Below are 16,107 nucleotides of genomic sequence, written 5' to 3' on the forward strand. Positions count from 1 at the left end.
AGGGAGAAGAGCCAACACTAATAAAAAGCTGTCAAGTCTGCTACGTTTCTGTGAAACTGGACACAAGCTCTAGGCAGTTCAATATGTTAAACAGACGTGATACATGAAGCGGTAAGTCATGGCTTCCGCTTAGCCAGAGAAGATCTTAACACTGGGGAATGGAGAGAGGAGTTGCCGTGTTCAAGTGTGAAGTTAGAGGTGTAGAAGTGAGAGCTAGCAGATAGGAATTCATACTTGAGAGCTCCAAGTCTGGGTCAGCTGTTAAGGTCGAAGACAAGGTTTATCATGATGAACTGTTAGGGTCTAAGACAGTGGTTTTCAACCTCCCTGATGCTGTGACCTTTTAATACAGTTACTCATGCTGGGGTGACCCCCCAACCATACATTTATTTTCATTAATATTTTGTAACTGTACTTTTGCTACTGTTTTGAATCATAATGTAAATAATTTTGGAGACAGAGGTTTGCTGAGAACTGGTGGTCTAAGACAAGGTTCGTCATGTTCAACTGTTAGGGTCTAAGATGAAGTTTGTTGTGAGGGCTACAGGAGGAGTTCACTAATTTATTGAATTGAGAGGTACATTGCTACTGAAATATACTGAAGCTCCAGATATTTTTGAAGGTAAGATTTTCATAAGGTTTCTCCCCTTAAAGATAAAAACATAAAGCCAGGGAGTCAATGCTATATAATTATTAGGTTGGTCATATTTATATAGTAACACATCTTCAAAATGGAAAGTGGCAAACATTTCCATTTTACTTTCATTAAATTTCAGTTTTCTTGCTATTGAAGCTGCCACACAAAAACATTTGTGAATTCGATAATGCATTCATATATTAGAATGAAAATCGTTGTTATAGAAGGGAACAGTGTTACAATAAACATGCCATGAAATGAAGTCAAGTATTTTGCACAGTGGGTTTTGCTGTGTAAAACTTATTTAAAGTAGTTTTTCTAGCATCCTTCTTGCAATAACCCAAGCCAGCATGGATTACATCATGAAATATGATTAATAAACTGTCATGATATCAGCATTGACATCAACAGGGTCTTAAGTTTGTGATGGCTAGTTTTATGCCAACTTGACACAGTTAGAGTCATTTGGGAAGAGGGATCCTCACCTGAGAAAATGCCCCCACTAGATCGGCCTCTGGGTGAGCTTGTGGTGCATTTTCTTGATTGATTATTGAAGAGGAAGGACTCAGCTTCCTGTGGGTAGTTCCAGACCTGGGCCGGCGCTCCTGGGTGCAATATGAAAGCAGGCTGAGCAAACCTTGAAGAACAAGCCAGTAAGCAGCACCCCTCCATGGCCTTTGCTGTATTCCTGTCTCCAATTTCCCACGTCCTGTTTCCGACTTCCCTTTATGATGGACTGTGATCAGGACGGGAAAGATGAAATAAATCATTTCCTTCCACAGTTGCCTTGTATCGTGGTGTTTTTATTACTGTAATAGAAACTCGAAGACAGGTTGAGGTAGTATAATTGTAAGTCAGAAATGTGGTCAAATATGCTTAAAATAAATATGCGAAAGTGGTGTTATGGCAAGGAGGGACAAAGCTGAGTTTGGATGAGCCGATGGGATACGAGCAATGTGACACCCACAGATGGGACAAGGGAGGAGATGCAGCCGTGCTGGCTCCTTGCCAGCTCCAATGAGAAGCAAACACGGGGCTCCTTATGAAGCCATCACCCGAGCATTTTCATATTGTTACTCGATGATGTTCAGAACACATCGGCCTATAAATTTGATAGCGTTCCACAATACCACGTTTACCCTTTGTTCTTCTGACACTGAAGAACAAACTGTGTCTATGAGCTATCTTTTCTGCTAAATCCAGTTCAAAGCAGTGATAGCATCTGGGTTAATACTGGAGAAGTCCATTGCTTTAAAACAAAGTTATTTCGTTTTCCTATTTTTTTTTTTTGAGACAGAGTTTTTTTCTGTGTATCCCTGGCTGTCCTGGAACTTGCTCTGCAGACCAGGCTGGCCTTGAACTCAGAGATCCGACTGCCTCTGCTTCCTGAGTGCTGGGATTAAAAGTGTGTGCCGTCACTGCCCAGCTTAGATTTACTTCTCTTAACCAATGTGTTTGGCGATTCAAGATTTGCTTCTTCTCAGTAAGAAGTTTCAGGAAACCTCTATGCCTAGGTGGACAAAATAATTCAATAGGAAAATCACTTCCATGCCTGGCTAGCTTCTGGAACACAGGGTGGAGAGACACCATGGCTCTGGGGGAAGACTATGTCAGAATCACTGGTGAGTTCCAAAGCCTTTCCCCTTTGCATCCACGGTCTGCTGACAGGTTGGCTCTGCAGTCGTGGAGCCAGTGCAGTCATGCAGAATCCCCTAACCAAAAGGATGACCAGTTTGGGGCTTTAGGTTCTGCAGTCTCATAATTTGTATCTGTTGGTGTAGTCTGATGGGGAGGGGAGCAGGTGCTGGGGGCTTGCAGCATCCACTCACTTCTGGTCCCTTTCCTTTCTTTCTAATTTTCCAGGACAGGCTCCTGGCTGTCTGCCCCTCACTTCTTTTTGCCCTGGCCATGCTCAACCTCTCCCTCCCAGCCAGTCCCTGTGACTGTTGCTACTTTATGTATGAGGTGGCAATCTGGTTGCATTGGCAGGGAGAAAGTTGGAGGGGGCAAGGAGTATGGGCAGATCTTGCCATGGTCCATTGCCTCCATTAGGGATCAGTCCACAAAAACAGAAGGTATATGGTTCATGCGGGACTTCCAATATCCTGGAGTAGGACAAGGTGGTAGTTAGTTGTTCTTGGTCTAGGCTGGTAACTCCATGGTATGCTTGCAGGGTGAGTTGGCAGGGGAGAGACTGGCCACTCCATCCAGGGGCTGAACGAATCTGAGCACAAAAGTCCCAGGCTTTGGGTGATCATTAGCTATGGGCTGGAGTTGTGGGGCAAGAGGGCCATGGACAAGGCAGATTTACCTTCCTGTCTCTGGCCAGCCTAGCTCATGCGCTGCTGGCTGCTGGGACATAGATCCTATGTGAAAATTTATAGGAGGATGTAACACGAATTGCTAAGCAGTCTTATTAATAAAAAAAAAAAACCTGTAGCCAGATATTGGGGTGAAAACTGAAAGATCAGAGAAACAGAATAAGCCGCAGCCACCAGCTACCACCTCACCAACCCATGAATCCTCTGACTGAAATTCTCAGCTTCAAGAGCACGAGTTCCTGTTTCCTCGCACCTGATATGCCTTTCTGTGTCCTGCCGTATTACTTCCTGCGAGTATAGACGTGTGTCCTTCCCAAGCAAAGATATGAGATCTTAAGTAGTGGGATTAAAGGTGTGTGCCACCATGCCTGGCTCTGTTCCCAGTGTGGCCTTGAACTCACAGAGATCCAGATGGATCTCTGCCTCCCGAGTGATAGGATTAAAGGTGTGTGCCACCACTGCCTGACCTCTATGTTTAATTTAGTGGCTGGCTCTGTTCTCTGATCCCCAGAGAAGTTTATTAGGGTACACAATATATTGGGGTACACAATACATCACTACAGGAGACATCCTGGGGAACCGTCAAAGTATGCAAATATCCTAGGCTCAATGGAGCATGACATTAAATAAATAAATAAAATTTATTAATATTATATGCAAATATTATAAATATACATTGTATAAGTTCTATATAAAATATATATTAAATTAATTAAATAAATAAAACAACAACACACCAAGAAAGAGGGGGATATGGAGAAGAAGAAAAGGCTTTAGCTGTTATGCTTGGACTGACACTTTACCTTATTTTTGTAAACATCTTTCATTTTGCCCTGGACCTTGAAAATTCTTCCTCTGTTGGCCTTGTCTGCAGAGCCATCTAGTGGGTGAGTCTTTTGGAAGGAAAGGACAGCAGAGGAGGAGGAGGAGGAGGAGGAGGAGGAGGAGGAGGAGGAGGAGGAGGAGGAGGAGGAGGTCAAACATGGTGTTGGAACATTGCTTCGGAGTCAAGTACAAGTTCAGTCTTGCTATACCGGCGAAGAGAAAGAAGAAAGAGAGTTTTCATGTGGAAAATCTTGTCCAAGATTTCAGATACGGTGTGGACAAAGAAACACCAAGGATGTGAAGATTGAACTCCTAGTTTGCAGGTCACTGTGTGGGGATGTTGAGATACGTGGTGTAGCTGCAGCTGCCAGGACCCCTAGGCTCAGCCTCTCTGCCCAGTTGCCATGGTTTGGGAAAAAAGACCAAACATCTGGATGGGAAGTAAAGGAGCTTGCGCTTACACACGGGCGTGGAGCAGTACAGGGGCTGAGCCTGCGAGGGTTTGCAGGCACTCAAGTGTGACCATCTGAAAGAGACAACGGGACTATCGGGCTGAGAAGACCATCTTGTTTTCTCCAGGAGCCAGGCATGGAGATGGGTCAGCCTTTAAACACAGTGCAGGGAAGGCAGGCATGGGTGGAGGTGAGAGAAGTGGGGAGGGGCTTTCCTATTAGTGCAGCTGGTAGCATGAAGTTCAGTAGGAACAGGGATGTGGCAAATGAGCATCTTGAGTGGGTTACATGAGCCACCCTGGCAATGATGCTATAGAGTTATGCTCTGATTAAAGCCCTCAGAAATCAAATATTTCTTTTATGTGTTCCCCCTGTTTGTGGGAACTCAGGAATACTTCAAAAGTGGGTAACATTCATGTCCATTTTTTTTTTTAAATCAGGCATTTTTGAAAGCCTTGAGTTTTTTTTTTTTTTTAAGATTTATTTATTATGTATATAGCATGTATAACCAGAAGAGGGCACCAGACCTTATTTCAGATGGTTGTGAGCCATCATGTGGTTGCTGGGAATTGAACTCAGGACCTCTGGAAGAGCAGTTGGTGCTCTTAGCCTCTAAGCCATTTCTCCAGCCCCCATTTTTTTTTTTTATTAGCAATCCTGTGCCTCTCTGGCCAGGTGTTTACCTGAAATGTTGTTTGGCATATATTAAGCAATAAATACTTACTCAATTTAGCACTTGTCTAGGCTGAGTGTGGGTACCGTGTCAGGTCTCTCAAGCGGCATTTGAATCCTTCATAAACTACTCGAGTTACAACTTGAGAGTTAGCAAGAGAATTCAAATAAAGAGTTCATCAGTTTGTTAGACAAATATTTAATGGATATTTATGTGCTGTGGATATCATTCTATATAAATAAAACACTGATGGACAGTGACCAGACAGGAAGTATAGGTGGGACAAGGAGAGAGGAGAATTGGGGAAACAGGAAGAAGGAAGGAAAGACACTGCAGCCACCGCCAGGACAAGCAGCATGTAAAGATGCCAGTAAGCCACCAGCCACGTGGCAAGGTATAGATTTATAGAAATGGGTTAATTTAAGATATAAGAACAGTTAGCAAGAAGCCTGCCACGGCCATACAGTTTATAAGTGATTTAAGTGTCTGAGTGATTACTTTATACGTTGATTGTTGGACTGCGGGGTTTGGTGGAACCTGGAGAGAAGCCCTCCAGCAACATTTATGTATCAAGCCAGATGCTGGCATGCAGCAGTAAATATTTGCCCCTGTTCTTTGCATGGGTAGCCTTTCATAGACCGTGTCAACTGTCCTAGGTGCTGTGAAGATGCAGAAAATGTGAGGCAGTGGTGTGGACATGTAACACAGGCACCAAGAATGTCTTTGAAACCAAGAAATTAAGGATGAGGAGTAGGGCAGGGAGAAAACTATTTCAGACGGGGAATGGCAGATCTGATGGTCAGAACCAAGCCAATGGGAGCAGGTTTGGAGGCTGAGCCTTAGCATCAAAGGGGATTGTGATCAGCAGTGAGATTGGCAAGGAACCTGAGGTTGCACCTAATTCTTGCAGGCTTTTAAGGGTGTGTTCAAGAATTAGATTCTTATCATCAAAATGTCTTACAGGCCTTGAAGCTTGTATCTAGAACAAGCTTGTATCTAGTACTCTTATCTTCAAACAGTGCACAGTTGTTGGAGGATTTTATGCAGTTAAGTAGTGTAATAAGCCACTTGTTACACCAGCTTCATGAATGAAATAGATTTTACTTTACTTGAGAAAATAAACAAAATACTCACGTTGTTCAAACACACAGGACTTTTGCACTATAGACCCAGATATATTCAGAAATAAAGATTAGCAGAAATTTTAGGTTTTTGTTATACAGGAGTAGTTATTCATCCTTTTCATTTATAGTTAATATTATAATAAAACAACACTTTGTACAAAGGCTTTTTGTACTTTGTATTGATAGTACTTTGTAACTATCAATAGTCAGGTATGTGAAACTGAACTGATAGCCATGGAAATGCATTAGAATATAAAGAATAGCTTTTCTTTGATTTCTTCCTTGCTCAAAAAATAATTTAGGGGGATTTACAGTCATGCATATGAAGGATTGCATGTACTATACTTCATATACTATATTGCATGTACTATATGGTATATATTGTGCTGTATGTATTATACTGTGTATATTGAGCTGTATATATTATATTGCATGTGTCCACTACATGTACTATACTGCATATACTATAAAGCTTAAACTAGATTGCATATTTTCTATGTCCTATACTGGATGTATTATAATACCTATACTATACTGCATATATTATACTGTATATACTATACTGAATGCACTATTCTGCACACACCATACTGGATGTATTGTATTGTGTATACTATACTGAACACACTATTCTGCATACACTATGTTGCATGTATTATACTCTGTTCACTATACTGAATGCACTATTCTGCATACACTATACTGCATGTACTATAACTGGGTGTATTACACTGTGCATATTATGCTGCATATGTGTGCTGCCTGTACTATACTGCATTACTATATTGGGTATATTTTACCATGTATACTGTATTGCATGTGTTCCCTGCTTATACTATACTGCATGTATTATACTGTGTATATGATACTGAACACATTATACATTATACACTATAGTATATGTACTATACATTGTATACTATATTGCATACACTATTCTGAATTACTTTATTGCATACACTATAGTGCATATACTATATTGAAATACTGTGCTAGATATACTAGATTCTTTATATTGTATATTTTATACTGGATATATTGTCTCCACTATATTGCATGACATATTGTATGTAGTATACTCATACTGTATGCATTATGCCTGATATATCTTGCTGCCTATACAATACTGCATATACTATATTGCTTATATGGTACTGCAAACACTGTACTGTGTATACTGAACTACATGTACTGTATTTCACTTACTGTATCTATATATTGTTTTGCATGTCCTCTACTGTAGATACTGTACTATATATATTGTCCTGGATATGACACACTGTGTAAAATGCATGCACTGTACTACATACACAGTGGGATACTAGATGTGAAGTGGGCCATGCCATCTGGGTTCCTGTAAGCACATGCTATGATATTTGCCTAAGAAAAAATTGCCTAATAACACATTTCATGGAATATGTTCTCATCGTTCGACAGCGCATGACTGTTTCCAATTTCATTGATGGAGGAGACTCCTTAGAGAAAGGTTTATTGCATGTCAAGTACCATACATCATCATGTGCTGAAATTTTACTGAAAAATTCTCTCCATGGACATATATGTGCACACAGAGACAAGAACACATGTTTATTTAATATGCCCTTCAAAGAAACCCAGTGGGGTGTGTTTTTGAAACTTGAATGAGATCCGAACATGAGTAAGTCACTTCTCCCCCCTGGGAACCTCTGTGGGCTCTAGGCTGGAGCACAGTGCACCTATATACACACAGGTAAAACACTCACATTTATAAAATAAAAACAAATTATTTTTTTTAAAAGAGAGGAAAGGTTTGTTATTTTTGTTCACAGGTGCCGAGTGTGCAGCCCAGTCAGTTGGCCCCATGTGCTCAGGCAGAATGCTATGGTGGTGGGAACACATGGCAGAGAGCTGCCCCTCAGTAACAGACGGGCAGCGGATGAATCTCGCACTGACTTCTCCCTTCCCCCCTTTATTCCGGACCCCGAGCCCATGCAGTGGTGCTGCTCACATTTGGGACGATTCTTCCCCATCTCAGCACTTTCTGTCTGGAAATCACTTCCCAGACACACCCAGAGCTATGCCTCACCAGCCTCCCAGGTGATTCCAGATTCAGCCAAGCTGGCAGTGAGGACAATCCATCACACACATTTAGAGGAAGGTTGTTTCTGTGCAGAACACAGGCAGATTCTTAAGAGCTTGTTATTATCCTAAATCATACCGGTATGAAAACTGTCTACAGGTGTTTACTTTAGGCGGTGTGACTGACCAGGAGATGGTTTAAAATACACGTGAACATGACTTCTGCCTGTACTCAACACCTGGGAGGCTGAGGCAGGAGGACTGCTATGAATTTGATCTAGCCCCGGCCTGTACAGTGAGTTCCAGGCCTGCATGGGCTACAGAGTGTGGTCTTGTCTCAAAAGAAAGAAAGAAAACTAAACCAAATAAAAGAATTCAGAAGTATGTGGGCAGGCCTGGGGGCAGATGCTCCCTTCTTGCCCCTGGGCCTGGTCAACCTCACTCTCCCTAGATATGGCTCATTGTGATAACCTTGGGCGCATCCAGGGACGAGGGAAGGTGGCCGAGGACATGCAGCTCTTGCAACAGGCATGTTTATTGTTTATCTTGTTCTGGGTACCGCTCAGTTTTTTTATTTTTATTTTTTTACATAGAGCTGACTCGGCACCCCCTTCCCTTCATTAATGTGTCCTCATTATCAGTTAATGCAGCTCTGGTCTCCTCAGACTAGGGTCTAAAATAATAATAGCTGAAGGAAAGCCGGCAAACCACACACAACTGATCATCTCAGTTTCCCAAGCATACACTTGGTTGTAACGTTCTTGTCGAAGGTGAACTTCCTTTAGTGTGCTCCCTAAACACGGGTACCAGAGCCCCAAACATTGATGCAGAATCAACAGGAAAAGCAAGGCCCGTTAAAGCCGTTTGCATAATTATGTGCATATCTTGGGGAGCGTTTATTTCCTTATTAGATTTCCAGTAGCCTCTGTGAACACAGTGAAAAGCACGTCTCTAATGTGATTTGGGAGGAATCCCACTTCTTCATTAACTCAGTAAATACGCGCCGAGAAAGCGCCGAGAACACAATACCGGGCAGCCCCTGGAGGCTAGGACACAGCTGCGAGCCAGGCAGAATAAAGATTCTTTCTCTTTTTTTCATTGAACTTAACGTGGCAAAGACAGTAACATTTCCCAAGAAATTTCACAGACATCCATTGGAAAAAACACAGAGATAGCAAACGCTCGGGGATTAATCCCAGGAGTACTTGTTTCTTAACATACAGTGGAACTGCCAGTGACTGAGTTCTACTGGATGTAGAGGACCTAGTTTCCCCCAACACACTGTAGCCATAACTGTGGTCAGAGTGATTTAGTTTTCTAGTCTTTTTTTTTTTTTTTTTTTTTTTTTTTTTTTTTTTTTGTGAGCCAATGAGTTTTATTAGAATTACTTGCAAGAATAGGAGAATTTTTTTTTTTTAACAGGAAGAGATATGACTCAAAGAGGCCTGCACCCCCAAGATCCCACTCAGACATCAATGACACTTGATACCAAAGCTGGGTTCTTGGAGCATTTCGAACAATCTGCAGGCAGCTCCGTAGGTTAGGGAGTGTTTTCTATGTAGCGCAGTTGCTCCGAGCCTCTCCTAAGAAGCATGGGGATAGAGGAGCATGGTGTATCTGGTGAATTCAGAGATCCCTTAATACCTTTGAGTTATGTCCCAAACTGTTTGGAAGGAGAAAGTCTAGGGTTAAGGCCAAATCGCCCAGAACAACAGAGAGGCCATGTGGGAATCCGGTGAAAGTTATTTAAAGGCTTTCTTTAGTATTACTTGAAAGGTGTGGAGCTGAAACTGTAATCAAAGGTGGCAACAAGCTTCCAGAAAAGTCTAAATGAAAACCATCCCAAGCAACAGCAGTGTCTGTGGGATCAGACACAGAAGCAAAGGGTGGAGAGACGCACCAGTTGTTAATAGATGGTGACATCCTCGGCGAGGATCCGGAGAGAAATAACTGTTGAGATGTTACCACACGAAGCTGTCCATTCTGCTGGCGTTCTGAACTCTCTCATAATGCAAATAACATCTATGCCTCCCTTTTATAACAAATTGATGGTACCTAAGCAAGCAGGCCAGCAGGCAGGCAGGCAGGCAGGCAGACGAGCGAGAGAGCGAGCAAGCAAACAGAAAATCTCCAAATACAAAACTTCCATCCTGGTTTGAAGTTCCTGAAGTTTCAGAATGTTAAAGGAAAAGTGAAACGCAGCAGAATCCTGGAAGTGAACCATTCCAATCTAGTTTCCTATTCTTAAGCAGGTTTTCACCTCTGAAATATCTCTGAAACAACACCTGTTGGTACAGGGTGGTCCTGCTGGGCTGGCAGGCGACTGGCGTCCTGACGGCCTGCGCCACCATTAGCTGCCACTGGGTGGAGCTATCGCACCAGGAAAATCATTTGCCTCGGTCAGGCGATGTTTTTGACCCTTAGCCAACGCGGCTCTTGGTTGTTACAGAGTTTATTGATTCCTGCAGTCTTTGAGATTAAAATATTTAATTACTTATTTAACTATATTCCTTGATTTTTTTTTCCTTGACAAAGTTTGAAGCCATTTTTTTGTTTGTTTTTTGGACAATTTCATGACAGGTGGACAAATTCTGGAGTGTTGAAAACTATGCTGTTAATTACGGGTCAGGGCATCTGAAGGTGCCACACAGGTCTGATACAACCTTAATAATTAGTGACATGGATTAAACTTTTCTGACAGAGGGGTCTGTTCAGTACTTTTCTGCTGCTTTGAGATGAATTGCGGAAATTCTAAATCAGATTATTAATAGTTTCCCCAGTGCCTGTGGAGAGAAACTATGTCTGGGGAAAAATTCTGTTATTTCTCAACTTTACATCAGGAAACTTTCATTTTATCTGAATGTTCAACTTCTGTTGCCCATACCTTTCTGTTGAGAATCTAGTTGCTTCTGCTACTTGGCAATCACTCTGACGATAAATCTTTCAATGAAAAACAAAATATTATGTCTCAAAATTACTATTAACTTGTTCATTCCTTTAAAAAAATTTTTTTAAGGCAGGGTTTCAAGCAACCAGTAGTCTGGTCTCTGTCTCTTATAGTTGAGGATTATCTTGAACTTCTAATCCTCCTGCCTCTGTATCATGGAAACTAGGATTCCTCCTCCCCCACTAACCCCTGAATTACAAATATTGGATGAAGAGTCAAAGTCTTACCCAAAGGCTAGTACAAGACTCCCAGCTCCTACACACAGGGGCTCGTCACTTCACTTATGTCCCCATTGGCAGGGGACAGGACATATTTAAATATGACTATCCATAGGCTAATTGTTCTTCTGCATAAATGACAATGGTGTTTTAGAGCTGATGTAGATGTGGGATGGACTAGCTGGAAATATTCAGCAGGTGCAACTGACCTGAACATGGTGTGACTTTGGGTTAAAAATGATTTTACCCATTCTCTGAAGACCTTTCCTAGTGTTCTTTATAGATTTCGTTTTCTTCAAAAATTGGTGAAGAATTCCTCATAAAATGGTTCCGTTAAAATAATCAAATACTGATATACATTAGTTACTACTTTGTGATTTGATAAATATTTAATAAAGTTTCCTATAAAACTCTAAAATTAGTTTTATGAGACAGGTTGAGAAAGTTCACCTTGTCTTCACTGTTGATAATTTTTGTAGTTAATGTTTTCTTTCTAGGAGGTGAAAAAATCTATGTCTTTTGATGAAAATATTTAAAAAGTTTTATTACTTAATGCATATGGTTTTTGCCTATATCCATGTCTGTGTCCATTGTATGTGTATATGTGTGCCTGGTGCCTGAGGAGGCCCCAGAAGATTGTCTTAGATCCTTTGAATGGGGGTACCAGATGGCTGTGAGCTGCCATGTGGGTGCTGGGAATCTTACCCAGGCCCTCTGGAAGAGCAGCCAGTGCTCTCAATTGTTGAGTCATCTTTCTAGCCCCCAAGAAAATATTTCTTTGTTTTTTATTTTATTTTATTTTATTTCTTCGAGACATGGCTTCTCTGAGTAGCTGCGACTGTCATGAAACTCACTCTATAGACCAGAGTGTGTTCTGGTCTCTGATCTCACTCTGGCCTTGAACTCAGAGATCCTCCTGCCCCTGCCTCCCAAGTGCTGGGATTAAAAGTGTGTGCTACCAACACGCAGCAAATTTTCTATTTCTTAAGGTTAAAACTCGCTATAACACATTCACAGTAAAAGAGATGGTAAATTCTCATTTTAAAAGTATGATTTTTAAAACATTTGAAAGATCTATGTTGTGACTATAATTGTTTCCTGGATTGTTGATTAAAATGAAAATGTCCTCACCCAACTGAGTATTTTCTGTTGGATATTCTAATTGATACGTAAAAACATGCAAATCAAGCATATTAGCAGTCTATCAGGTTTTGATTCATGCATGCTAATTTCTTTTGGTTGACTTACTCCTTAGATGCTGTAGGTATTGTTCATCACACTTTTCTGTTGGACAGACCTGGCATTGAATGCTGGGGTTACCTCTCTCTGCATTAGTCTAATGCTAGGCAAGAAGGATAAGGGGGGCAGCTGGACCATTAGCCCAGGAAATATTGCTGTGCAGCCCAGGCTGGTCTCTAGCTCAAAATCCTCCTGTCTCAGCCTTCCAAGTTTTTAGACAGGAAATCATGTTTGGAACATGATCCTTCCAGGGCAAAATGGAAACATTTGCTTGGGGGTAGACAATACACCCATGTCTTCAATGTCGTTGAACAAGAAATGTGTGCTCTCTCTTCCTTTGCCCTTGTAAAATAGAAGATGAGGCACCTGGACCCTGCCAGTGATACATCATGGGGAACTGCTGCTACCTAAGACGACGGTTTGGGTGCTGGAGACTACTGAAGGAAGAACCAGTGACTCAGAGGTTGCGCTATAATTCTTCCTTCTTCACACAGCTGGAGATATCAACACACTCTCTGTTCCTTGACTACTGGATTTGGGAATAAAGATATAGATTCTGAAATTCTTTTTCTCAGTAACATAGATTTTTCAGGCTGGAGGGAAGGTTCAGTGGTATCCCAGCGAACTTTCTATTCCTGTGAAAACTCACCAAGAGCAGAAGCGACTTGGAGAGAAAAGGGCTAATTTTGCTTACACACCCTAATGATCAGAGTCCATCACTGAGTGAAACCAAGGCAGACACTTAGACAGGGCAGGAGCCTGGAGGCAGGAACTGAGGCAGAAGCCATGAACAAGTGCTGCTTATTGCCTTGCTGTGCATGGTTTTCTTCCTGCTTTTTTTTTTTTTTATAGCATACAGGACCACCAGCCCCAGGTGGCACTGCCCACAGTGGGCCTGGCCCTCACTCATCAATGGTGAATTGAGAAATTGAGAAAATGCCCTATAGCCTTGGCTACAGGCCAATCTGATGGAGGCATTTTCTCAGCTGAGGTTTCCTCTTCTGAGATGACCCTTGCTGTGTCGTGTTGACAATAATAATAATAACAATAATAATAATAATAATAATAAATAAAAGCAGCACAAATAGGAGCTTGGGGAAAACCCTGATGGACCCGTGTTGACTCTCTGAATTCAACAAAGTGGTAAGAGAGAACTGACCCCAAGCATGGCCTTCTGATCTCCACACAATTGCAGCGACATGTATGCATATGCATGCATGCTTGCACACACACACACACACACACACACACACACACACACACACACATATGCATGCACTCATGTGTGTGTGCACTCGCATGCATGCACACATGCATGCATACACTGAAGTTTAAAATTAATGCAGAATTTCAAGGTGGCCATGGGTCACTAATACTCTACTATGGAAGACGTCACTCAGGAGCTAGGTGTGGAATGTGTCCCTTTGAAGATCATCCTATAAAGATTCAGAGGACTGAGATGCAAAGATTTAAAGTCATCTCAGCTTAGCTACAGATGCCATATGGCCTGAAATACTTCTCATTCACAAAAACATGGGTCATACAGGACTGGGATATCTCCATCAGGCTGGTTTTTTTATGTTCCCCAAAGCCCTCATGATTCTACTCTAGCTTTTCACCTGTAACTTTGTCATAACAAACCTAAATGTTTGTCTATACTGCTTCAAAAGGCCGATATTCACGAAAGTGACCCTTTAGATGGAGAATTGCTTCTTAGTTCTTTCTGCTCCTACATCGTCAAACAATGCATTGGAGATGGCTCAGGAGGAAGACTTGCATGCAAGCTTGAAGACCCAAGTTCAGATCTGGAGCATCTGTGTAGTGAAGTAAGGCATGACCACCTGCTCCTGGAACCCCAGTGCCTAGAATGGGGGCCTGGGGACAGGAAAATCACTGGACCTTGCTGGCCAGCCACTTGGCTGGGAGAATTGTGACCTTTAAGTTCAGTGAGGGACTCTGTCTGTGAGAACAGGCGCAGAAGAGGGCATGGCATCCATTTCTGGCCTTTAGGTGAGCGTACGGATGAGTACAAATTCACAAGTTCCTACTCTCAGAAATGTTTAAAAAAGATAATGTGTGTGGCCTGAGAAAATGAACTGGAACTGGAGTGGTCAGGTTCACGGCCTGCAGGTAGCATCCTGACAGCGCAAGAAGGTGAAAATTGACTACAGAGGTTCCCCGTGATGTCACCAAAGGTTTTCTTGGTTTGCTTTGCCACAGGGCGGGTGTGAAACACAATGGAAACTGTACTTGATTTTGATATTTTCTGGGGCTGGCACTGTGTTATATGGGGTACTCTCTTGAGATACCAGGCGCAGAGAGCAAGTACCAGCTCTCTGTCTCAGCCTTCGCAAAGGCAAACAGTCCACACCCTGCAGTGTGCTGTACCTCTAAGCAGTGACAGTCAGCGTGTTAGGCATCTCAGATGCACACCATTGGTGTTGATTTTTTCTTTTCTTTCTTTTTTCTTTTCTTTTATTTTACAATACTATTCAGTTCTACATAACAGCCACAGATTCCCTTGTTCTCCCCCTTCCTGCCCCCTCCCCTTCCCCCCAGCCAACCCCCCATTCCCACCTCCCCCAGATCAAGGCCTCCCCCCGAGGACTGAGATCGACCTGATAGACTCAGTCCAGGCAGGTCCAGTCCCCTCCTCCCAGACTGAGCCAAGCGTCCCTGCATAAGTCCCAGGTTTCAAACAGCCAACTCATGCAACGGAGCCCAGGACCTGGTACCACTGCCTAGATGCCTCCCAAACAGATCAAGCCAATCAACTGTCTCACTTATTCAGAGGGCCCGATCCAGTTGGGGGCTCCTCAGCCTTTGGTTCATAGTTCATGTGTTTCCATTCGTTTGGCTATTTGTCCCTGTGCTTTATCCAACCTTGGTTTCAACAATTCTCGCTCATATGAGCGGGTGTTGGTTTTTTCAACTCTCGATTAGTTTATTGGGATGTAACCTCTACAGTAAGTGCATGGGCTCTACCCTCAGTTTAATTGGCCAATAGACCCTGCCATGATTTTTCTAAATTTGTGTCTTCATTGGAGCATCATTGCCCCGGGCTACCAAGCCCAGAGGGTATAGATGGAGTTCTGAAATATGTATTTTCCCTCCTGTTTTGGAAGACGAACTTTCACTGAGATTAATATGATTGTACATATCCACACGTCGTGGCTGTCTCTTGAGAAAGCATTTTCCCTGCGCTTCCTCACTTAATCCTTCCAGAACATGAGGTTTATCTTTAACGCTGCCTCTCAGAAGTCATTTATATTTTTCTTAAGATGTCGAGATTTACCAGATCATGAAGATCCATAGCAAGCTGTTTGTCAGCTTTTAAAGTCCTGCCTCTGGTTCTGGGAACTCTGGTTTTATTATTTTCTTTCCATTCCTCATTATCAGACTGATAAAGGAAATATCCTGTGTTCACTGTGGTGAGGAATAAATTTAGTTTTTAATTTGAAAATTGCACCAATTATTAGTATTGAGAAAATCAGCATGGAGGTTGGAGAGATGGCTGAATGGTTGAGAGCACTTGATGCTCTTGAAGAGAACATCCACAGTTCTGGCTTGATTTCCAGAAAACGTGTGGTAGTTCACTGTAGCTCCACTTCCA

This window comes from Peromyscus leucopus, chromosome 6, assembly GCF_004664715.2.
Source record: "Peromyscus leucopus breed LL Stock chromosome 6, UCI_PerLeu_2.1, whole genome shotgun sequence".
In the NCBI taxonomy this organism is placed as follows: domain Eukaryota; kingdom Metazoa; phylum Chordata; class Mammalia; order Rodentia; family Cricetidae; genus Peromyscus; species Peromyscus leucopus.